This window comes from Somniosus microcephalus, chromosome 2, assembly GCF_052327205.1.
Source record: "Somniosus microcephalus isolate GS21.2 chromosome 2, FLI_Smic_1.0, whole genome shotgun sequence".
In the NCBI taxonomy this organism is placed as follows: Eukaryota; Metazoa; Chordata; class Chondrichthyes; order Squaliformes; family Somniosidae; genus Somniosus; species Somniosus microcephalus.
The window spans coordinates 93,034,080-93,059,809 of record NC_140988.1 but is presented as its reverse complement, the minus strand read 5'-3'; the positions used below and the strand labels follow the sequence as shown (position 1 = coordinate 93,059,809).

General features: G+C 49.3%; 1 pseudogene; it reads right to left on the bottom strand.

Annotated features, from left to right (window-relative positions):
- Positions 1–412: 412 nt before the first annotated feature.
- Positions 413–17,866, bottom strand: LOC147122806 (uncharacterized; annotated as a pseudogene).
- Between the last annotated feature and the right edge of the window lie 7,864 nt (positions 17,867–25,730).

Sequence of the window (25,730 nt, the reverse complement as noted above, 5' to 3'; positions counted from 1 at the left end):
TCATCTTTCTCTTATGCGTGCTTCTATGAGGCGCTACCCCTGTGGTTTCAGCAGAGGAAAAGGTAGCCTGCTCCCTTCCCTGCTGTGACTGCATAGATACTTTTGGCGGGTGTCCTCTGGGATTTGGAGCCTGTGATGGCCCCGCCAAATTCTGCTCCTCCTGCGATTCTGCAGGGGCAGACGCGACCATCGCAATCTGAGGAGGCATCTGGGGCTCTGACTGGGGGGGGGGGGGGGAGCGGTGGGTGGGTGGGTGGGTGGAAAGGGAGAGAAGTGTGAGCACTTTGAGAGGAGCCCCCACTTCCATGTCCCCTCTCACCATCATCCCTCTCATGGGCTATCCGCACTTCCCTGCTAGCAAAGAGCTGGAGAGCACCTTGCTGCACAGCAGTGGGGCCATGAGGACCCACTTCTACGCTGACATCCCTCCTAGAGAGGACATCTATGAGCCTCTGCTGTCTATTCTCCATTGATAGCCATCTACTCTCCATAGATCGTATGTGCTCCTCTGAGTGGTGCATTAGCTGCTCCATGCAGGTGGCCATCCTGTCCATGGGCGAGCCAACAGTCGCCATCGCCTGCAACATGGTGGTGCTCATGTTGGAGATGGACTCCTCCATTCTCTGGACATTTGCAGACATCGCGGACTCAAAACCTGTCAAAGCCTCCTGCACTTCTTGCTGCACCTCCAAGAACACCTTCCTTCTTGATGGCCCCCGAGGCTCAGTGTCTGCATGCAGCTGAGCAGAGCTGGGAGTGTCCTGCGCCCTCTGGTGAGGAGTTTCCACTACTGTCCCTGTCTCCACCATCTGTTCTTGCTCAATTGTGACTTGTGGCACACCAGGTGACAACACTACTCTATCTCGCGTGGGACTCACCGAGGTGTGCGTCTTTGCGCTGGTGCTGGGTGCGCTTATATCTGGTGACGCTGCGTCTTCAGAGGCTTGAGGCACCTCTGAGGAGTTGTCTTCCTCTTCCTCCTCCTCCTGGACAGTGGGGGAATGTGGGAGAATAAAGAGATGAGTTAGATATGTCACAGAAATCACAGAATCACAGAAACCCCACAGTGCAGATAGAGGCCATTTCGGCCCATCGAGCCTGCACCGACACATATCCCACCCGATCCCCGTAACCCCACGTATTTAATCCCCCTAACACTAAGGGTCAATTTATCATAGCCAATCAACCTAACCCGCACATCTTTGGACTGTGGGAGGAAACCGGAGCACCCGGAGGAAACCCACGCAAACACGGGGAGAATGTGCAAACTCCACACAGACAGTCGCCCGAGGCCGGATTCGAACCCGGGTCCCTGGCGCTGTGAGGCAACAGTGCTAACCACTATGCCACCGTGCTGCCCTCATATGAAGAATGGGTACAGATACCATTATGCACATGATGAACATTCACTGGCTGCTGACATCAGTCCCCATAACTGTATGATGTGTAACTCTGTTACCAGGTTGCTGAGATGTCCCCCTCTCCCTGTCTCCCACCTCAAGCTGCTCGGCGACTCCAGACACTTTGAAGGCAGCCTCCTCTGCTGATGTTAGGGTGGCCAATGTGTGAATGAACAAGCCATATAACCGATTCAGAAAAATACACTATCTTATGAAAGAATTCTGGCCTTATTAAAACATGACAAACTGGATTTGGAATTTTAGAAACCTAACTATGAAATAGCTATGAAAGAATTCTGGCTATTGAGATAAGACCGTTGTTGACCCTGAATAAATAACCTTATTGAAACAGAAGGTGCATGGCTCTGACAGGCTGACCTTTGGGAACCAAAACAATGGTTCACCCTGGATGAGGTGTTCTAATTTAAACTTCGTAAAGATGGCACATAAGATAAGGAACATCTGCCCTCGTAAAGATGACATAAAATAAGAAACACTTGCCCTTCACACCATTCTATGTGGTAAACTCAGAACTCCTGGAGATGAGACAAGATTCTGGAATATTACAAGCTGATGTAACAGTAAGAATTGCAGAGGTCAGCAGAAAGATGTATAGGGATAATTAACTTGGGTCAGCAGAAACTTTAAAGGAAATACCACTGAAAAAGGGTATAAATATTTGTGGTAAACCACTGTTTGTATTCCACTGTGTACATGCCTCGGCTGACTCCTCCCATGAGTCCAGGTATAAAGGTGACTGCTCCACAGTCCCTCTGTATTCTGGACTGGTCGACCACTCGAGGCACACCTTCATTCTCTTGTTAATAAAAGCCTGTTAGTTACTCGCTTAATCTCAGTCTTTTGAGTTATTGATAGCGCATCAATTTTATTAACAAGATTTTTATAATGGAGAAGATCCTCACACCAGCATGCCTAGACTTACACCATCGGGAGTCGGACGCATCCACCAAGTTTACTCACTGGCTGAGGTGCTTTGAAAAATTCCTGATCGCCTCCGCTGCAACGGTCAAATCGGACGAGGACAAACTGGATGTCCTGACCTCCAAAGTGAACCACCGAGTGTACTCGGTCATCCAGGACGCGACCTCGTACGCGGATGCTATCAAGCTCCTCAAGGACCAGTACACGCGCCCAGTGAACGAAGTGTACGCCAGGCACCTTCTGGGGAGTCGTAAACAACAACCTGGGGAATCGACCGAGGAATACCTTCAGGCACTGTCTGTGCTTGGCCGGGCCTGTGGTTGTAAGGATGTAAAGGCCGCCGTGTACACAGAGGAATTTATCCGGGACGCTTTTGTAGCGGGCCACAGGTCCAATTACACCCGACAGCGATTGTTGGAGCAGAGTGACCTCGACCTCAACAAGGCCTCTGAACTCGCACTATCATTGGACGCAGCCTACCGGGGCATGGATGCCTACTCCTCTGCACCGTGGACGCCGCGGGGAACGACAGCCTGGGGCACGGTAGGACCGTCTCATAGCGCCGTGCCACCCCAGCCGCATCCCAGCAATGGCCCAACTACCGCAGCAGTGTCCCAAGGCCAGACAGCAGTGCCCCAAGGCCAGAAATGCTACTTCTGTGGCCAGGCCAAACACCCCAGAGCGCGCTGCCCGGCGAAAAATGCGATCTGCTCGGGCTGCGGGAAGAAGGGACACTACGCCAGCATCTGCAGGGCCAAAGCCACCCCGAACCCCAGCAGCGCCGCGTGTGGGCCGTGCGGGCCGCCATCTTGGGCCTCCCCAGCCATGTGCGAACCACCGGAACAGCAGCCATTTTGGACGCCTCCAGCCACATGGGGATCATGGACGCCGCCATCTTGGACGACAGCCGGGACGCAGCAGGCCCCCAACACCGCCTCATCTGATACCCGCAGCAACACACCGACCCCTACGCTGGCCTCCGTTACGCTGGACCAAGCAAGACCGCACCAGCTGACCCGGTCCACAATGGACATTAAGGTAAATGGTCACGAAACAATCTGCCTTTTTGACTCTGGGAGCACGGAGAGCTTCATCCACCCCGACACGGTGCGGCGTTGCTCTCTCCCAGTCCTGCCTGCGCACCAGCGGATTTCTATGGCCTCCGAGTCCCAGTCGGCGGACATTGGCGGCTACTGCGTGGTGACACTCGTAGTAGACGGGACTGTGTACGATAATTTTAAACTTCTGGTCCTGCCCCACCTCTGCGCTGCCGTTCTACTGGGGTTAGATTTTCAGTGCCACCTTAAAAGTGTTACGATGGCGTACGGTGGACCCCTCCCCCCACTCACAGTCCGCAGCCAGCAGCTTCCAAATTGCCCACCGCGCACCAGGTGCAACCTCTCCACACTCAGAGTCACCCCCCCCCCCACTGTTTGCTAACCTCACCCTCGACTGTAAGCCCATCACCACAAAGAACAGGCGATACAGTGCCGGGGACAGGGTTTTCATTAAAACCGAAGTGGAGCGGCTCCTGAAGGAAGGGATTATTGAGGGCAGCACCAGCCCCTGGCGAGCCCAGGTTGTGGTCGTTAAGACCGGCGAGAAACAGTGCCTGGTCATCGACTACAGCCAGACAATAAATCGCTACACCCTGCTGGACGCTTACCCACTCCCCCGCATAGCTGATATGGTCAACCAGATCGCGCAGTACCGCGTCTTCTCGACCATTGACCTGAAATCAGCGTACCACCAGCTCCCTATCTGCCCTGAGGACCGCCAGTATACTGCCTTTGAGGCAAACGGCCGCCTCTATCACTTCCTTAGGGTTCCCTTTGGCGTCACCAACGGGGTCTCCGTCTTCCAAAGGGAGATGGACCGGATGGTCGATCAAAATGCGTTGCAGGCCACTTTCTCATATCTGGACAATGTGACCATCTGCGGCCATGACTTGCAGGACCATGACGCAAACCTCGAAAAATTCCTCTGCACCGCCAAACTCCTCAACCTGACGTATAACAAGGAGAAGTGCATATTCCACACAACCCGCCTCGCCATCCTTGGCTGTGTTGTGGAACACGGAGTCATCGGTCCCGACCCCGACCGGATGCGTCCCCTTATGGAACTCCCACTGCCCCACTGCCTCAAGGCCCTGAAGAGGTGCCTAGGGTTTTTCCTCTTATTACGCCCAGTGGGTCCCCTACTATGTGGACAAGGCCCGTCCGCTGATCAAGTCCACCTCTTTTCCCGTGACGGCAGAGGCCCGCTTGGCCTTCCACCGTATCAAGGAAGACATTGCCAAAGCCACCATGCACGCAGTGGACGAATCCATCCCCTTCCAGGTGGAAAGCGACGCATCCGACTTTGCCCTGGCCGCTACCCTCAATCAGGCGGGGAGACCCGTGGCCTTCTTTTCACAAACCCTCCAGGGCCCGGAGACCAGACACTCCGCTGTTGAGAAGGAGGCCCAGGCTATTGTGGAGGCTGTGCGTCATTGGAGGCACTACCTGGCCGGAAAACGATTTACCCTGCTCACTGACCAGCGTTCAGTTGCTTTTATGTTTAACAACAAGCAGAGGGGCAAAATCAAAAACAGCAAGATCTTGAGGTGGAGAATCGAACTTTCCACCTACAATTATGAGATCTTGTACCGGCCCGGGAAGCTCAATGAACCCCCGGATACTCTATCGCGTGGCACCTGCGCCAGCGCGCAGATCGATAAACTGCGGGCCCTCCACAATGACCTCTGCCACCTGGGGGTCACCAGGTTCTTCCACTTCATCAAGGCCCGCAACCTGCCTTACTCCATTGAGGAGGTCAGGACCATGACCAGGAACTGCCAAGTCTGCGCTGAGTGCAAACCGCACTTTTATAGACCAGACAGGGCTCACCTGATAAAAGCCACTCGCCCCTTCGAGCGCCTGAGCGTTGATTTTAAAGGGCCTCTCCCCTCCTCCGACCGCAATGTGTACTTCCTCAACATTATTGATGAGTACTCCCGTTTCCCGTTCGCCATCCCCTGCCCGGACATGACCAGTGCCACGGTCATTAAATGTCTGAACGACCTCTTCACCCTGTTCGGTTTCCCCAGCTATATCCATAGCGACCGGGGCTCATCGTTTATGAGCGACGAACTCCGTCAGTACCTGCTCGCTAGGGGTATTGCCACAAGCAGGACCACCAGTTACAACCCCCGGGGGAACGGACAGGTGGAAAGAGAGAATGCGACAGTTTGGAAGGCCGCCCTGCTAGCCTTAAAGTCTAGGGGCCTTCCGACCTCCCGCTGGCAGGATGTGCTCCCCGATGCGCTCCACTCTATTCGGTCACTGCTCTGCACTGCCACTAACGCCACCCCTCATGAGAAAATGTTTGTCTTCCCAAGGAAGTCCACATCGGGGACATCGCTACCGCCATGGCTGACGTCCCCAGGGCCGGTCCTACTGAGAAGACACATGAGGACCCATAAAACAGACCCCCTGGTCGAGAGGGTTGACCTCCTCCACGCCAACCCCCAGTATGCTTACATTGCGTACCCGGACGGGCGGGAGGACACAGTCTCCATACGAGACCTCGCACCCTCGGGGGCCGCAGTAACCCACTACCACACCCCCCCACGATCCGATATCCAGCCCCAGCAGACGGCAGGCCTGGGCCCCGCGACCCGCTCGACACCTACGAGGACTACACACCAGTGCCCCAGCCTACGCGGGACTCGACGCCGGAAGCTTCACTACCCCTGCCGTCGCCACATCGATCACAGCGGCAGACAAGACCTCCGGAGAGAGTCCAATACACTAACTTTTAATCCACTTCACCCCGCCGGACTCAATTTTAAACAAGGGGTGAATGTGGTAAACCACTGTTTGTATTCCACTGTGTACATGCCTGTACATGTCTCGGCTGACTCCTCCCACGAGTCCAGGTATAAAGGTGACTGCTCCACAGTCCCTCTGTATTCTGGACCGGTTGACCACTTGAGGCACACCTTCATTCTCTTGTTAATAAAAGCCTGTTAGTTACTCGCTTAATCTCAGTCTTTTGAGTTATTGATAGCGCATCAATATTGAACTCTCAAATGGGATATCTGACTCGCTTTAATCGGGCAAAGCAATTCTTGGCTACAGAGGCGGCTCTGTGGTCTCCAACTCTTTGTACCTTGGGGATCAAAGGTATTTGATATTGATGGATATCCTGTATAGAAAACTTTAAGAACTGTAATACTGTAGCGAAGTTAAGATTTAAAAGTAAGATTCTCTGTTAATAATAAGATAGTATTTTTTTCTCTTTTTAGATCTGTTAACATTGCGATTGACTGATTCACCAACTGTAAATTGCATGTTGGTTCTTTTAATAAATCTCTATATATTTTTAGAATTGTCTCACATAAGTCTTCTGTATCAATAACTCGCGAACTCAATCTCTGTACACTCTTTGGTGAAGAGTTACAAAATTCTGAGGGAGTTTTCTGGACCCTCATAATATCCGGGACATTACAGTCTAGCTAAACTTATTAAAAGCGCTATCTGGAGGACAGTAACATTCTCGGGTTGTTCCTTTCCTTTAGGGAGAGATAGCCCGGACCTTTAGACCCAATTAAGCTTCTTTAGGATTCGGCTACCTCTAACTTTAGTTGAAAGTGAACGTCTGAGAAATACACCTGATCTGGGGTAGCCCTAAAGGGGCTAGGACTAGTAAATATCCCTTCAAATGATGGAGGGCTACCTCCAGTTCTCTCCCTCTTCTGTTATTGTGGGCTCTCTTTTCCTGCAATGAGGGAAAGAAGAGAAGGTTGAGTGAGAGTGATGGAATGAGTGTAAGGATTGAATGGGTTACATCTTTAGAGGGTGACTATGATGGAATGGGGTGGCAATGCCAAGTGGCCTCCTTGTGTGATGGTATGATTGCATTAGGATGAGGGTGAGTGTGAAGGGTGACTAGTCAGATGGGGATGTGATAATGTAGATAGAGAGGGAGTGATGGGTGGACATGCAAGGTATGTTGGTGTGAGTAAGGATGTGCAGGAGTAGGGTTGGGAAGGCAGAGTGATGGGGATATGATGAGAGGCACAGCAGGATGAAGTTGAGTGTGGCTTTGCACTCACCTTTCCTGATCTAATGAGATCACTGAAACGTTTGTGGTACTGCACCCAGGTTCTCCTGACAACATCCCTGCTGTTCACCTCCTCTGCAATTTAGAGCCAGGCTCTTTGTCTCCTGGGGAGGTCTCTTCCACCCATTAGAAGTGTGCCCTCACTCCCTCCGAAAGCATATGGATGGAGTCGTTTGTGAACCTGGGTGCAGCCCTCTGTCTCAGTGCAGTTATATTTGGCACTCTTTCCAGCAGTCCAATTGTGCAGTGTGCTGCTTGCACACTCCTAGATGAACCTTCAAATGTAATGTGGCCATAGCTCTTTTAAATATCCCGGCTGAAAACTTGTCATCGCTGACGTCATCAGACCCGCACCATTTAATAGGGCTGGGTAAAGCGCAGGGCGGCCTTAATAGACCCCATTAACGGAAAGTCTATCTCAGGAGCGGCGTGTTATGAAGAACGGGGTCGTGACCCGCCACGGCGACCGCCTGTGCCCGACCTGCCCAGATACAGAAAATTCCAGCCACGCTGTCTGGGCTCTCGGATGAATAATGATCACAGCAGAAATTGCCCATGGTTTCAAAATCTGGCCAGAGTCAGAATCTTTAGAAGAGGGGAGAAAGTTGAAAGGAAAAAAGAAATCATCAAAAAGCATCTGAAGACAATGGGGTAGATGTTCTTCTGTCTTCCTGCGCCCAAACACAATTGAAGCAGCGCACACTGAAAGTACGATCTGCCGAGACGCACCTGAACCCACCCGTATTTCCAGGTTCAGTTGTTTGGCATATGGTGGGTGCACACCAGGTACCTGCACCAGCTGAGAGGAAAGAAAGAATTTGCATTTATACTGTGTCTTTCACAACCTCAGGACATCCCAAAGCACTTTACAGCCAATGAAGTACTTTTGAAGCGTGGACACTCTTGTAACAGGAAATGCGGCAGCTCATTTGCATACAGAAAGGTCTCACAAACAGCAATGTATTGCACCCCAATATAGACACATTTGCAGCACAAACCAGAGGAAAATCAGCCGCACTAAGCATTTTGAGAAATGTATAACTTTGTCCAAATTAACAGCAATTTACACCAATAAAATCATAATCAGTAAGAAAACAATAGTTGTTTACATTAAATTGGCACTGTAAGACGTTTTGATTGTCTGACAGTTTAGAGTTCAGACCTGTGGAACAGACAACACAAAACCCAGTGAAGCTGTGAAACTTCTTTTACTTAAAAATCAACAAGTAACTCCTTCACTCAGAGGGTAGTAAATCTATGGAATTTTCTACCCCAGAGAGCTGTGGAAGCTGCAACATTAAATAAATTTAAAATGGAGATAGACAGTTTCCTAGCAGATAAGGGAATTAGGGGTTACGGGGAGAGGGCAGGGAAGTGGACGTGAGTCTAGATTTGGATCAGCCATGATCCTGTTGAATGGCGGAGCAGGCCCAACTCCTGCTCCTACTTCTTATGTTCTTATGTAATTACCAGAATACAAACTGTACTCAATTCTTGTACTTATTACAAGCAAGCATCTAAAATCATTTACTTTAAGCTCAGGTGATTATAAGTAAAACCACATACGTACTATTCACCAGGTGAGAGGTCAATCCAACGATGACTAGACATATGACTAACTTTAACTGGCAACTGACCAGGTCACCATCGACTATAGTCCTGAATGTCAGTGTCCAATAATACTTATACCCCAAAACTTGGCAACTCGCCCACAGCATTCACGTTTTCCTCTCTCTCTCTTCCTATCTGTTTTGACGCTTAGTGACAAGGCAAGACATCCAAGGATTGGAGAGAGTCATTGGGGTAAAAATTGAGTCGCGCCCCCTTTGGGGCACTAACTTCGCGCCCCGAAAAAGTTGAAACCCCCGCACCCGAAATTCACTGGTAGCACCCCAAGCAGGAGGCGGAGTGCTACTGGAAGTGCCCCGCCTCCCTCTTGGGGCACTGCGCGGCGCTACGTACCGCAGCGCCACGCTCTGCAGCCGTCGTGCCATGGTACTGCAAGTCTTCCTCCCCATGTTAAAGGGGAGGTGCCTTGTGCAGCGCGACCCGGAGTCCAGCTGGGCCACCAGGGATCGGAGTGCTGGCAAAAGAGCCCAGCACTCAAGAGAAGTGCCAGGCTCACGGAGCGCAGCCGGCACCCTGCGGGGGGGCTGCACAGAAGGCTGGGGACGGCAAAGCGGGCGGGTGCTGGCAGGCGGCCAGCAACAAAAATGGCCACCCGCCACCTTCCCTTTAATTTGCACCGTCCCGGCCACAGGTAGGCCCCCCTGACCCTGTCAGAAATAACGTCTGGTGGTAAGTCAGGGGGCGCTACCGAAGATCGCAAGCGAGGTGCTGCGCACGGTGATGATGTCATCACCGGCAGCGCAGTGCCACGGGGCGCTAACGGTTACCGCCGCCGCTAACCTCCCGCTTAATTTCGCGGGAGGCGTTAAAGGCGCTGCGCCCAGGCGCTAGTTGCTTTGCGCCCCTCTTAGGGCGCTAACGGGAGGCGCATATGAACCGAATTTTTCCCCCCGTTGTTTTTCACATCTGCAGGGTTGTTGACTCATGGTTCTCACAGAATTTTCAAGATCTTATCTTTGAAGGAAAAGTACCAACACATCACTTATTTTACAAATGTTTTAGCCAAGCAGTCTCTTGCCCTCAAAGCTTGTCGGTACATTTGGTCACTTTTAGATTCAGTCAAATGGAGGTTCAGTCAAGTTTACCCTGACAGTGGTACAATATCCACCCTGAATTGAAGGTCACAGACACGTATATATGTCGTCGTTGTCCTCTTCTTTCCGGATCTTCTGTAACAGCTTGACCAATGCTTGCTGCTTGCAGCATCGTTGACTCGACAAGTTATTATCAATAAGTATAACACAATCACCAACTGAACAACAACTAAAATATGGGAGGTAATTCTTATCCAGGGGTGAACCTCGATATTTATACCAATATCCCACCAAGACGAATCATCCCCAATCTTAGATATTTCTTTGCGCAGATTCCGGTTTTACTGGACCAGGGTATAAAAGTGCTTTTGAGACTGACTAACACGTTGCATTAACTCTACCAGGTGTTCTGGTAGAGGTGGAATGTCATAGCCGAATCGAGTCACATACTGGTGTAATTGCTCTTTTAATTTATCTTCTACAGCGATATCTGCTTGCCTATGGGATTAACTGCTTAATTAAACCCGCGCCCCAAGTCTTACAGGTTGGACTGGGGTAAAGCAAAAAGTTCCTGCCGCAATGGGACAAGTCAGGTTGTTAGCACACTGGTATTCCCGGTGTATGGTGATGACACAATACTCACCTTTCCTCGGTACGCAGATCGTACGGGGAAAGGCTTTCCTATAACTACTCTCATGGTGCAGTTCCATTCTACACCATCCCAATCAAATCCGCACACAGGGGCTGTGTGTTCTACCACGTCATAGGGGCAGATGAATGTATCCTGAGCTTGAGCGCACCCGGTGAGATCTGGGGCCACCCATGTGGTCCCATCCACCTGGGTCACATACTGCGTGGTCTCCCTGGCGTATTCCTATATTCTCCATGCGGAATAGAGAATTTGGGGTTGCCTTTTCGTGCAGAATGGGATAATACAATACCATCTATCTATATATATATAAACGGATGCTTCTTTCTGTCTGTCTGTCCTTCTGTCTGTCCTCGGGTGTGCGTCTGTCCGGCTATGCGCTCGAAAGTTACAGGGCATACCAACCCGTGCGTTACGTCGAAAGAAAGCTTACCTTTCCAAAACGGTCTTAAGCGTATTTACGCTTCGGCCGGGCTAAAATCGCGCCCGCGGTATCCGAAAAACCTTCAACATTCCGCTCATTATCCACTCATTACCATAGAGTGACATTGAGGTCGACCAATCGTACGGTCGACCAACCCGATGGTCGACCAATCAATGCGTGGCGGGGGCGGGTTCGTCGCATGTGCGGCCGGGCCCTCCTACAGTCGAGTGACAGGACGATTGACCAATCCTATGCTTCGGTCACATGACGATCCACCAATCAGTGCGTGTGTGGGCGGGCCTTATCGTTCTGAACTGAGGTGAGTGGCCGCCATCTTTATTCTCACCTTCTTTGTGTTTATTGTCTGGGTGGGGCCTAATCCTTCAGAGACTATAAATACATTAGCTTAGCCTTCTTTCATCAACAAAGAGACGGACACTGGCCTGAGTACACATGAGTCACTTGGAGAATTGAGAAGTGAGTTAAATTTCTGTTCTTTTGTTAGGAGCGATTCTTTTTTTTTTTAAATGTGTAAAACGTTAAAACACAATGAAGATGGTGTCCCTTCTTAACAGCCGTTTAAAAATAAAACTTTTGGTCTTTTCAGCAAGAATGCACGTTCTCTCTCCGTGGCAGCTTTTTAAAAACTTAAAAAAACATTCAAAATAGCCTCCCATCTTCTTAACACCCATTTTAAAAAACATTAAAAATATTTTTTTTTGCTTTTTTTCCACAAAGACTACATGCGCGTTCGTTCTCCGTGGCAGCTTTTTAAAAACTTTAAAAAACTTTCAAGATGGCCTCCCATCTTCTTAACACCCGTTTTTAAATATAAAAAAAAATTGGTGCTTTCATTCTCCGTGTTTTCGTTCTCCGTGGCAGCTTTTTAAAAACTTTCAAGATGGCCTCCCATCTTCTTAACACCTGTTTAGAAAAAAATTTAAAACATTTTTTTTCCTTTTTTTCACAAACACTGCGCGTTCCTTCTCCGTGGCAGGTTTTTAAAAACTTTCAAAATAGCCTCCCATCTTCTTAACACCCGTTTTTAAATATAAAAAAACATTTGGTGTTTTCATTCTCCGTGTTTTCATTCTCCGTGGCAGCTTTTAAAAACTTTCAAGATGGCCTCCCATCTTCTTAACACCCGTATAGAAAAAAAAATTTCCTTTTTTTCCACAAACACTGCGTGTTCCTTCTGCATGGCAGGTTTTTAAAAACTTTAAAAAACTTTCAAAATAGCCTCCCATCTTCTTAACACCCGTTTTTAAATATAAAAAAAACATTTGGTGTTTTCATTCTCCATGTTTTCGTTCTCCGTGGCAGCTTTTCAAAAACTTAAAAACACATTCCACATCGCCTCCCATCTTCTTAACACCCGTTTTTAAAAAAAAAAATTATTTTCTCTTTTCATAAAATTCTCCGTGGCACCTTTTTAAAAACTTAAAAAAACATTCAAAATAATCTCCCATTTTCTTAACACCCATTTTTAAAAAAAACATTTTTTCCCCGTTTCCCTGACCCTCTCAAAACACTCCTCCCCTCCTCCCTCTCCCTCCTCCCCCTCCCTGACCCCCCCGATCCTCCTCTCCCTGACTCCCACTCCCCTCTCCCCGCTTTCTCTCCCTGCCTCCCTCCCCCCTCTCTCCCTGCCCCCCCCTCTCCCTGCCCCCCCTTTCCCCCTTCCCCTCCCTCTCTCCCTGCCCCCCTCTCCCCCTGCCCCTCCCTCTCTCCCTGCCCCCCCTCTCTCCCTCCCCCCTCTCTCCCTGCCCCCCCTCTCTCCCTGCCCCCCCTCTCTCCCTGCCCCCTCTCCCTGTCCCCCCCCCTCTCATTTCTATATAGAAAACTTATTTTTTCTTTTTTCATAACAGAATGCCCCCAAGAAAACGTTCAAGACTTGGACGCAAACCTTCCGATGCTTCCCGGAAAAAGGAACAGAGAGCTGCTGAAACTGAGCAGCAGAGACAGGCTCGCCTTCACGCTGATCAGGCCAGACATGCTGCTGCTAGATCAGCTGACACTTCTGAACATTCTGAGGGATGCCCTACTGCTGACAGACAAAGACATGCCGAAGCCACTGCCTCCGAGACTCCTCGGCAGAGTCAGGCACGTCAAGCTACTAATCGGGCGGCCCATGCCCGAGCCAGAGCCTCCGAGACTCCTCAGCAGAGTCAGGCACGTCAACATTCTGATCGGGCGGCCCATACCCAAGCCAGAGCCTCCGAGACTCCTCAGCAAAGTCAGGCACGTCGCCAATCCGATAGTAGACGCAGGGCTATTGCCACACCTGACATTTGGAATCATTGGGTCGAAGCAGCCTTCTCCTATACACCCATCGATTATGAAGCAGACCACACAGTCATCATTGGCAACATGAGCGTCATTTGCCGTCACTGTGGCGCTCTGAAGTGGGAAGGAGAAATTGCTGGGATATGCTGCAATGGAGGAAAGGTTAAACTTCCAACACTAACAGCTCCGCCTGAACCCCTACACTCACTTCTGTTCGGCCGAAATCCAGCTTCAACACATTTCCTCACTCACATCAGAAAGTACAACAACTGCTTTGCAATGACCTCTTTTGGTGCAAACAGAGTGCGTGAATCAGGATTTTCCCCAACTTTTAAAGTTCATGGACAGGTGTACCATACAGTTGGCTCACTACTTCCTCTCCCAAACGAAAGACCTCAGTTTCTGCAAATCTACTTCTTGGGTGACGACGAAGAGCAAGCCAATCACCGCAGGGAAGCTGCTGTTCTACCCGCACAACAACACCAAATCAAGCAAACAACTTTGCTTGAGTTACAGCGGATGCTTCATGACCAAAACCCATATGTTAAGACTTTCAAAACAGCCATCGAAGAAACAACAAATGAAGAACTTAAAGTTGTCATCAAAGCTGACAAGACTCCTGCAGGTGAACATGAGCGACGCTTCAATGCTCCGACCACCAATGAGGTAGCCATTGTCATTGTGGGCCAAGAATTTGAACAACGGGACATTGTCTTGCATATGAGAGGTGGTCCACTCAAAAGAATTTCTGAGCTTCACAGGTCATATGATCCTCTGCAATACCCGCTTTTGTTTTGCCATGGGGAAGATGGATACGATGCCTATAACAAGATCCCACATGTTGACCCCGAAACTGGTGCGCCACCTACAGCCCAAAGGCAAAAGATGGTTTCTGCCATGGAATTCTATTCATACGGGCTGATGGAACGACAAACTGCTTCAAACCACCTGCTTCAGTGTGGACCACTTCTGCAGCAGTTCCTCACTGACATGTTTGCGAAAATAGAAGGAGAGCGGCTTAATTGGTTCCGGCATAACCAAACTCATTTGAGAATCACAGACTATATACACTTACGAGATGCTGTGGCCAATGATGGCAACACTGAGGACATTGGTCAACTGGTCATCCTACCATCCACCTTCGTTGGAGGTCCTAGGTACATGCATGAGCACACGCAAGATGCCATGACCTATGTCAGAAACTATGGCAGACCTGACCTCTTCATCACCATGACTTGCAATCCCCAATGGCAGGAGTTCCCACCCAAAGCTGGTACTGAAAGGCATGACCTCATAGCACGGGTCTTCAACCTCAAAGTTAAAAAACTGCTCAAACTGCTGACTGCGGGCAAACTTTTTAGTGCACACAATTGCTACATGTACAGCATTGAGTGGCAGAAGAGAGGACTTCCTCATGTTCATCTGTTACTCTGGCTTCAGGCAAAGATTCGCCCCAATCAAGTTGATTCCTTCATTTCTGCAGAGCTACCCGATAAGGACCAGGATCCAGAACTGTTTGATGTTGTTGTAAAACATATGATTCACGGTCCTTGTGGGCGACACAACCCTTTTTCTCCCTGCATGAAAAACAATGCATGTACAAAAGGGTACCCAAAGCCACTCCGTGAAGAAACTCAGCATGGGGATGATGGCTATCCTTTGTACAGGAGAAGGGGCAAAGAGAGTGGAGGTTTCAGCACTGAGATAAGAATGCGAACTAAAAAATCTAGCCACTCGAGTCAACCTGGTCCGTCAACTCAGACAACACAGCAAAGACAGACATTTGAAGTTGACAACCGTTGGATTGTTCCTTACTGTCCACTCCTATCCAGGCTCTTCAAATGTCACATCAATGTGGAGTACTGCCACTCAGTTAAGTCTATCAAATATGTGTGCAAGTACCTCCATAAGGGCAGTGACCAGGCTGTCTTTGATCTTGAAGCGGCTGGACAGCAGAATCAAAATGATGAGATCACCACACATTTGATGGGCCGTTACATCTGCAGCAATGAGGCAGCCTGGCGAACTTTTGGATTTGACATCCACAACCGTTACCCCACTGTCACTAAATTGGATGTTCACTTGGAAAATGGAGAAAGGGTTTTATTCCGACCTGAAAATGCCAGCCAACGTGCCGAGCAACCTCCAAAGACAAAACTTACAGCATTCTTTCAGTTGTGCCAAACGAATGACTTTGCTAAGACACTTCTCTATCATCGGGTGCCGAAGTACTACACATGGCAGACAAACAAAACATGGCGGCCTCGGTGCCCTGGAGCAGGTCAGAAGGAAGTTCCTGGTCATACAGGCGTGTACTCATCAGATGCACTTGGCAGAGTCTACACGGTGCATCCAAACAACACCGAGTGCTTTCACCTTCGTCTACTCCTCCATCAGGTTGCTGGCCCCACATCATTTAATGATCTCAAGACTGTCGATGGCCATCTATGTGAGTCTTTTCAAGAAGCTTGCCACATGAGAGGACTCATTGAGGGTGACAGTCATTGGGATGCGACGATGAAAGAAGCTGCTCTCTGTTACCTCGCCAATCGCCTACGGAAACTCTTTGCCCTTATAATTGCCTTCTGCACACCTTCCAACCCAAATCAATTGTGGGCAGATCACAAAGACTGCCTCACAGAAGACATCTTACGCCAACACGCCAGCGCCAACCCCACAATGGCACTCAACTACACTGCTCCGATGTACAATCAGGCATTGATCCTTTTGGAGGACCAGACTTTGAAATTGGCTGGCAAGTCTCTGACTCAGTTGAACCTTCCATCTCCCAATAGGAATGATTCTCCAGGTCTCAGCAGAGAGGTCCTCAGAGAAACCACCTACAATGTTGAGGAACTGACTTCCTTTGTTACAGTCACTGAGCCTAAATTGCTTCCAGAGCAGAAACAGACTTACAGGTTGCTCCTCGATATGGTGCAAAACAACACTCCTGGCATTATCTTCCTCGATGCCCCTGGTGGAACAGGAAAGACATTCCTGACCAATCTTTTGCTGGCCACAGTTCGCTCTAAGGGATTCATTGCACTGGCTGTTGCCTCATCAGGAATCTCTGCAACTCTTCTGCAAGGAGGTCGCACTGCCCACTCAACCTTTGCGCTGCCTCTAGATCTGACAAGACAAGAAGAACCAGTGTGTCGCATTAGCAAAGGAACTGGTGCTGCTGAGATGCTTCAAAAGTCTCGATTGATTGTGTGGGATGAGTGTACACAAGAGGGCACTTGAAGCACTCAACAGAACTCTTAAAGATCTGAGAGGCAACGATATCCTGATGGGTGGCATCACCTTGTTGCTGGCAGGTGATTTCCGCCAAATCCTGCCAGTTGTCCCCAGAGGAACAGCAGCGGATGAACTCAATGCATGTCTCAAGAAATCCCATCTGTGGCCATATGTGCAAACAGTCCATTTGACGACAAACATGCGTGTTCATATGCATGGTGATGAGATGTCAGAATCGTTTGCGCGACTTCTACTACAATTGGGAGAAGGAAAGTTGCCCATTGACAGCAGTCGACAAATCACAATTCCTCCAGACTTTGGCACTCAAGTAAAAACAGTTGATGACTTGATATCAAACGTGTATCCAAACCTCGTGAATCACTTCAAAGATCACAACTGGCTGTGTGAACAGTCAATACTTGCACCCAGGAATTATATTGTCAACGAGATAAACAAGATCCTTCTTGAAAAACTCCCTGGCCAAGAGCACATTTACAAAAGCATTGATACTGTTTGTGACATTGATGATGCGGTAAATTACCCCATTGAGTTCCTCAACAAATTGGAGCCTTCAGGAACGCCTCCTCATAAACTGGTACTGAAGGAAGGCACCCCCATCATGCTCCTAAGAAACTTATCTCCACCAAAGTTGTGTAATGGAACCAGACTGGCAGTCAAAAAGCTCATGCATCATTGCATTGAGGCTACCATCATGTCAGGCTGTGCCAGGGGGGAGGATGTTCTCCTTCCTCCAATTCCTATGATACCAACTGACTTACACTTTCAATTCAGAAGGCAACAGTTCCCTGTGAAAATTTCTTTTGCTATGTCCAACAACAAGGCCCAGGGGCAGACTTTGAAGGTTGCTGGCATCAACTTACTCACGCCCTGCTTTTCACATGGCCAGTTGTACGTGGCATGTTCCAGAGTTGGTGCATCCAAGAATCTGTTCATTTTAACCCCGTCAGGAAAAACAGACAATGTTGTCTATCCACAGGCTCTCCAATAACGGAGTGCTCCCACCTTCATCTACTCCTCCCATCAGGTTGCTGACTGAACCTCATTTAATTACCTCAAAACTCTCACTAGCCATCTCTGTGCCTGCTTTGTAAAAGCTTGCAGCAACAGAGCACTCCTTCAGGATCACATTCGTCGGCATCCAACGATCACAGAAGCTGCTCTGTCTTACTCCCCCCAAAAGGCTACGACACCTCTGTGGCGATCCTTTGCTCTAAGGGATTCATTCCACTCGCTGTTGCCTCATCAGGAATTGCTGCAACTCTTCTGGAAGGAGGTCGCACTGCCCACTCAAACTTTCCTGTCCCTCTGGATCTGAATAGACAACAACACCTAGTGTGTAAGATTAGCACAGCAACTGCTGATCTGCTTCCAAAGTCTAAAGTCATTGTGTGGGATGAGTGTACAAAGACCCACAAGAGGGCACTTGAAGAACTCAACAGCACTCTACAAGACATGAGAGGCTGCATACCTACTACAAGATAACACATTTAACAGTGTAATGTTGAATACTTTTATATTGATTCTAAAATCACTGTATAATACCAAACCCATTGGGTTTGCAAAACTTTACCAGAACAAGTATTCACTCAGTCTTTGGTTGTAACTCCACCATTTTGTAAAATGTTCTATTGTTCTACATTATTATTGGCATAAATGTTCACTGTTGATTTCTAAACTGACCTCTAAATGACTGAGATAGTATCTTTTATTTTGCTATTCAACTCATACACTGAAACTGTGATATCACTCCTGGGTCACCCACAATCACCTCCCTCCGTCCCCGCCCCCCCCAATCACGCTCTCTCTCCTTCCCCAGTCGCTCGCTCTCTTCCCCCCCCCACCCCAGTCGCTTGCTCTCTTCACCCCCCACCACCCCCCAGTCGCTCGCTCTCTTCCCCCCCAGTCGCTCTCTTTCCCCCCCGTCGCGCTCTCTCTCTTCGCTCCCCCCCAGTCGCACTCTCTCTCTCTTCCCCCCCCAGTTGCTCTCTCTCTTCACCCCCCCTCGCTCTCTCTTCACCCCCCCCTCGCTCTCTCTCTCCCCCCCCAGTCGCGCTCTCTCTTCCCCCCCAGTCGCGCTCTCTTCCCCCCCAGTCGCTCTCTCTCTTCCCCCCCAGTCTCGCTCTCTTCCCCCCCAGTCGCTCTCTCTTCCCCCCCAGTCGCTCTCTCTTCCCCCCCAGTCGCTCTCTCTCTTCCCCCCCAGTAGCTCTCTCTCTTCCCCCCCCAGTCGCTCTCTCTCTTCCCCCCCCAGTCGCTCTCTCTCTTCCCCCCCAGTCGCTCTCTCTTCCCCCCCAGTCGCTCTCTCTCTTCCCCCCCCAGTCGCACTCTCTCTTCCCCCCCCAGTCGCGCTCTCTCTCTTCCCCCCCAGTCGCTCTCTCTCTCTTCCCCCCCAGTCGCTCTCTCTCTTCCCCCCCCAGTCGCTCTCTCTCTTCCCCCCCGCCCAGTCGCGCTCTCTCTTCCCCCCCCCCCCCCCCCCAGTCGCTCTCTCTCTCTCTTCCAACAACAACATGCCCTCAAAAGACCCTCGGCACCGCCGGGCACTTCAGCTAGTCCTTAATAAGTTGATGTTGTTCTGTTCCTGCAAATGGCATTCATGTTTCACCGGATACACCTGCACCAACCCCCTTGGCACATATTCATGGTAAATTGGTACGTGGACATCACCCTCAGGTGTCAATCAGTCACCCACAAGGGAAGTTTCCCCTCAGCAATGCGCTGCAGGTTTTCACGGGCTTGTTCCGATAACCAAGATCCATACATTACACAAATATCATTTCGTGCAGCCTCACTAGGGGCATTCAGATTCTCCTTTAAAATTTGGTTTATCTTTTTAGCATGGGATTCTAAATAGTTAGCCATGTCCTGCAGATGAATGGTCATAATTTGGCCCTCCTTCAATTCCTCTTGTTCCAGACTGTGGTATCTTGAGGTGGCCATAGATGGAGACAGACACCGGTTAACTCCGTAACATGGTTTAATCAACACTTGCACATAAAAGCTTCTGCCATGAGGCAGCAAAAACAAAGAGTACAACCAGTACAGATCAGACTTAACTCAGGAGAGCAATTGCCACAGCACCGCCTGGTGGATCAGGTTACTCATAACCTCCCAGGTTACTACACTCCTCCCCCCTTAAGATTGCCGTATGCAATTCTTAAACAATAACCCTTACTAGGTACTACGTTTTAATTAACCAGTATGTTCTAACCATGGTTAACCCCTGACTAATTTAACAGGTTTGTATAAGTCTTTCTGGTTGCTTGCGAATCCTTTGTGAACGTCTTAATTCCACTTGTGGTGGATTCTCAGATTCATTCGCACTTGAGATTGGAGTAGTCTCTGATGTTGGTTTTACTCTGTCCCGCTGTGGCCTGGCAGTACCAGTGTCCACTGGCACCTTATAAGCTGTGCTGGGTCCTGGAACAGCCTCCTCTACTGCCCTTTGTTCCATCTGAGGCAGTTCCCCCTGCTGCCGGCTGAAAAGCTGATCCACATGCCGACAAACCCCTCGACCATCCCCTAGTAACATGGAGTACGACACAGGTCCTGTAATGTCCTGGATTAGTCCTGGTATCCATTTAGGTCCATAACCGAAGTTCCGGGTGTACACAAATCCCCTATGGCGAAATGGCGAGCTTTAGTATGTTTGTCATGGTACGCTTTTTGGTTTGTTTGTTTTGTCTCAACCTTGCTTTTGAGATCTGGGTGTATCAGGTCTAACGTGCACCGCAACTTTCTCCCCATCATCAACTCAGCCGGAGAAAGCCCCGTGGTAGCTTGGGGTGTTATATGATAACTAAACAAGGCTCTATTGAGCTTGGTCTCCAGGGTGTCACCTGAGCTCTTCCTCATGAGCTCCTTAAAAGTCTGCACGGCTCGCTCGGCTAACCCATTTGAGGCTGGGTGATATGGAGCCGAGGTGACATGTGTGATTCCATTCCTTACCATGAATTCTTTGCTCCCTTCACTAACAAAACACTGTGCATTGTCGGATACAATCATTTCTGGAATACCATGCGTGCTGAAGCTGTTCCTGAGACAATTCAGTATGGCATCAGTCGTTGCAGAGCTCACTGGATAAACGTCGATCCACTTTGAGCGAGCGTCAACCAGCACCAAAAACATTTTGCCCATAAAAGGTCCCGCATAGTCTATGTGAATTCTCCTCCAGGGTTTGCTGGGCCACTCCCAGGGATGGAGTGGTGCCCCGGCAGGTGCTTTCCTCTGTTCCTGACATATAGTGCATGACTTTACTTTTGACTCAATTTCAGCATCCAAGTTAGGCCACCACAGGTAGCTCCTAGCCAGTCCTTTCATTCTAGTCATTCCTGGGTGCGATTGATGCAACTGTTTCATCAAAGTAGAGCGTCCCCGCTCTGGGACTATGATGCGTGCTCCCCATAGCACACATCCATCTTGGACACTGAGCTCGTGCTGTCTCTGTCTGTACGGCGCGAACTCCGGTCCCTCACGGTGATCTGGCCAGCCTTTCAACACATACTCACGGACCCTTGACAGAACAGGGTCTTTGGCTGTCCAGCCCTGGATTTGCACTGAAGTCATCAGGGGACTGATCTCCTGATCCAGCATCAGGACGTGCTCCTCAGGGGAAGTACTGCGAGGAGATTTTGAGAGGGGCAGGCGGCTGAGAGCATCCGCGTTCCCGTTTTCCTTGCCGGCTCTGTACGCGATCACATATTCATAGGCTCTTAGTATTACTGCCCATCTCATTATTCTCTGTGATGCCATTTGAAGCACCGCTTTCATCTCATTCAGTAAGCTAATAAGAGGCTTGTGGTCAGTACTGATTACAAACTTCCTCCCATATATGTACTTATGGAATTTCTTTACTCCAAATATAATGGCCAACCCCTCTTTATCAAGCTGTGAATAGTTCTTTTCCGCAGCTGTGAGCGTGCGTGAAACAAACCCGATGGGCCTTTCCGCTCCATCTGACATGCGGTGGGCCAACACTGCCCCCACTCCATAGGGTGATGCATCGCAGGACATTATCAGCTCCTCCTTCTTGTCGTAATGCACTAACACCCTGCTGGACTGAAGTAGCTCCTTTGACTGCTGAAACGCTTTCGCTTGCTCTGGCCCCCAACGCCATGGCTCCTCCTTTCTCAGCAGTTTGTGCAGGGGTGCCAGCAGCATCGATAAGTTTAGAAGAAACCGGTTATAATAATTCAGGAGCCCTAGATAGGCTTTCAGTTCAGTCACTGAGGTGGGTGCCGGTGCATCCTGCACTGCCCGCACTTTCCCTGGTAATGGATGGAGGCCTGTGGCATCCACCCGATGTCCCAGGAATGTAACTTCCTTCTCCATGAAACTACACTTACTCCGTTTCTGGCATAGCCCCGCCTCTTCCAGCCGCTGTAGCACTTTGTCCAGTGTTTTTAAGTGATCCTGATCGTCACTTCCTGTTAGCAGAATATCATCTAAGTACACGGCCACCTTTGGAATGCCCTGCAGAATGCCCTCCATAGTCCGTTGGAATATTGCTGGGCTAGAACTGACACCAAATGGTAACCTGGCATACGTGAACAGCCCCTTGTGCGTGTTCACCGTGACAAACTTTTTTGATTCTTCATCTAGCAATAGCTGCTGATACGCATGACTCATGTCCAGTTTGCTGAATCTTTCTCCCCCAGCGAGCGATGTTAACATGTCCTCCATTCTCGGAATGGGGTACTGTTCCAGTGATGATACTCTGTTCACTGTTAACTTATAGCCACCACACACCCTTACGTTACCGTCGGGCTTCAATACCGGGACTATTGGTGCCGCCCAGTCTGAAAATTTCACTGGTTCTATTACTTTGTCCTTTAGCAGGCGATCTAGTTCCGCCTCAACCTTGGTCTTCATTGCAAAAGGTACCGACCTTGGTTTAAAGAAACGAGGCGTGGCATCACTGGCTACATGAATCTTGGCTGTGGCTCCCCTTAAGGTGCCCAGTTCGTCCTGGAACACTAACTCATGCTTCATCAGCACTTCTTGCAGTGCCTCTGTACTGTCTTCCATTTTATTCATTGCCTGCCAGTCCACACTCAACTCACTGATCCACCCTTGCCCTAACAGGTTTGGCCCTGACCCTGCTACCACTACCACCGTAAGCTCTTTGGTGACTCCTTTGTGTTCCACTTGTACTTCGGCTGCCCCCAAAATGTCCACCTTCTGTCCTGTGTAGGTTTTGAGACTAATGGGGCATGTACCTAGCTCTGGTACTTTTGCTTCCCCCCATAGCTTGGCGTACTCAGTCTGCGACATTTTGGTTACACTACATCCGGTGTCAATCTCAAACTTTACTTGACCTCTGTTCACTATCAAATACTGAGTGAGAGGGGGTACGTTGGGCCTTGAAGTGCCTATACTGTATATAGTGAAAACCTCCTCACTAGACTCTTCCTCTTGTATGTAATTTGCCTGCTTTGTGTACTTCTCCCTCCCCCCTTTTGCATGCTTTGCCCCTTTAGCACTGCTTCTCTCACTCACTGCCCTTTTATAGACTTTCTTTAAGTGCCCTATTTTTCCACAATTGTGGCACTTTGTCTTTGCAAACCTGCTGTCCTTTGCATAATGGCTCGTCCCACCACATCGGTAGCAATCCCCAACCCTGACTGGTGGACTTTTCGCGCCAGCTTCCATCTTGAAAACAGCTCCTCCCACTGGTTTACTCCATTTCTCCTTGCTCATACTGTTTAAGTCCTTAATGTCCTCGTTAGCCATCTCCATGGCTTGTGCTTTTTTAAGTGCCGTCTCAAACGTTAATCCTTCTTCTGACAGCAACCTTTGCTGTATACTGTCGTCGTTAACTCCGCATACTAGTCTGTCCCTTAACATGACTGTGAGCGTATTTCCAAAATTACAGTCCTGTGCGAGCTTCTGAAGCTCCTCCACATACTCAGTAACGCTTTCTTCCGGCCTCCTAATCCTCGAATTGAATTTCCATCTCTGTACTATTTCACTAGGTTTTGGATTGAAATTATTCTTTAGTAGACTCACCAACTCGTCAAAAGATTTTTCTCCTGGCCGCTCCGGGCTCAGCAGATTCCTCATCCGTGTATAGGTTTGCGCTCCCACACAACTCAGTAAAATGGCCCTTTTCTTTTCAGCACTGTCCACCTCGTTTGCCATAAAGAAATGGCCCAGTATTTCACAATACTCCTCCCAAGACTGCGACTTGCTGTCAAAAGGTGCCACGGAGCCTACTGTTCCTGCCATCCTTGGAGTCCGGTCACTTCAGCCAAAAATTCAAACTCCGTTTCGACTCCCGCGGCCTAGCCTCGTGCTTTTCCGACTAGTTTGCTAACCAACCCGAGCACCTCATCCGAATACTCCAAAACTCTTCCGTCCTTTATTATCGTCGCCATATGTGGTATCTTGAGGTGGCCATAGATGGAGACAGACACTGGTTAACTCCTTAACATGGTTTAATCAACGCTTGCACATAAAAGCTTCTGCCATGAGGCAGCAAAAACAAAGAGTACAACCAGTACAGATCAGACTTAACTCAGGAGAGCAATTGCCACAGCACCACCTGATGGATCAGGTTACTCATAACCTCCCAGGTTACTACACAGACCATTCATTTTATTCAGAATTTCCTTTAGACGATTTCTAACTGCTTTTCCGGATTGATCCAAATCAGCCAAATCAAGACTATTAACGATGGAGATTCCGGTACTAAAAACAGTGGCTGCATCATTTATTAGACCCCGTCGTGTTCTGATATGGTCCCTTTTAACCCCGTAACCAACATTGTTTGTTTCAGTGACCTCAGTACTTTTCCCAAAATTATTGTTAAATGCATTACCATCTCCTGAGCCCTTGCGATATAATGGCCTCGAAATTCGGGTCAGGAGCTTCCCGCGGGTGCAAGCCCCCGACCTGCACTAACCTTGCGCGCCGGCTGTTGAGCCCCATGGAATTCGATCCGGGGCCTGGCCCAGCTGCCGGCGCGCAGTGCTTGCGTATCCCAGGGGCGCAGTTAGTTCGATGCATCCCCTGGGATCACGTGGGCCATGGGCAGCCAATCGGAGCAGGGAATTCTCCATTCATGTCTTGACAGGAAGTGCTGTCAAGACTTATAAATACTACGGCCCCAAAATAGCACTAAACCTTCAAATAATTTTTTTTTTTTTTTTTTAAATCACATTTTTAAAATAAACTATAAATGATATGAAATAACTATTTTAAACAATAATTTAAATTTTTGAAAAAAATAATTTTATATTCTAATGGGGCTAAAAATAAACTTACCTTGCTTTAAAGTATTTAAAAATAATAAACCTGTGTGTAGTGTATGTGCCTTTAAGAGCCCCAGGTGTGCTGTAATGCCGGTAATTGCCACTCGGGCTATATAAGCCTGTATATTGTGTATATCCGTTAGAGCCCCCCCCAGACTTTGCTTAGTAAACACCTATGAACCAACTCCTGTCTTCAGTGTCTTTATCAACACACGGGCACTACAGTGGCGACGAAGTGGAAACGGACTTACCTGCAATTCGGCAGCACCTCAAGGACATCGATTCCTCGGGCGTCCAGAAGACTCAAGAAAGTGAGAGAAGCTGTGGTTTCACCAGCTGGCCAAGCTGGTGGCAGGTACTGCGCTAATCCTTCCTGGGCGTCAGGCTGGAGCTCCAGCGGCTGGCTCTACAGCTGAGACAGGCAGCGAAATCGGAGGCAAGCAATAACGGACTGGGAGGGAGCACTCGGGAGACGGCCGGCGCGGCAAGCAGGTCAGTGTTCAGACCTGGAGAGAAAGTCCGGCGGGAACGAGTCTCCAGCTGTAAATAAATTTTCAAAAAAAGAACGGAAACCGCGGAAAAAAAAGCGTTGTCAATCGGCAGCAACGGCGGGAAAGGCCATATCTTTTCTGCAGAAAAGAAAGAAAAGCGCGGGAAGCGCCATATCTTTTCTGAAATGCCTAAGTCTGGCAATATTGATGCTTTTGATAGCGAAATAGAGGATTGGACCACATACGTGGAAAGAGTAGAGGTATA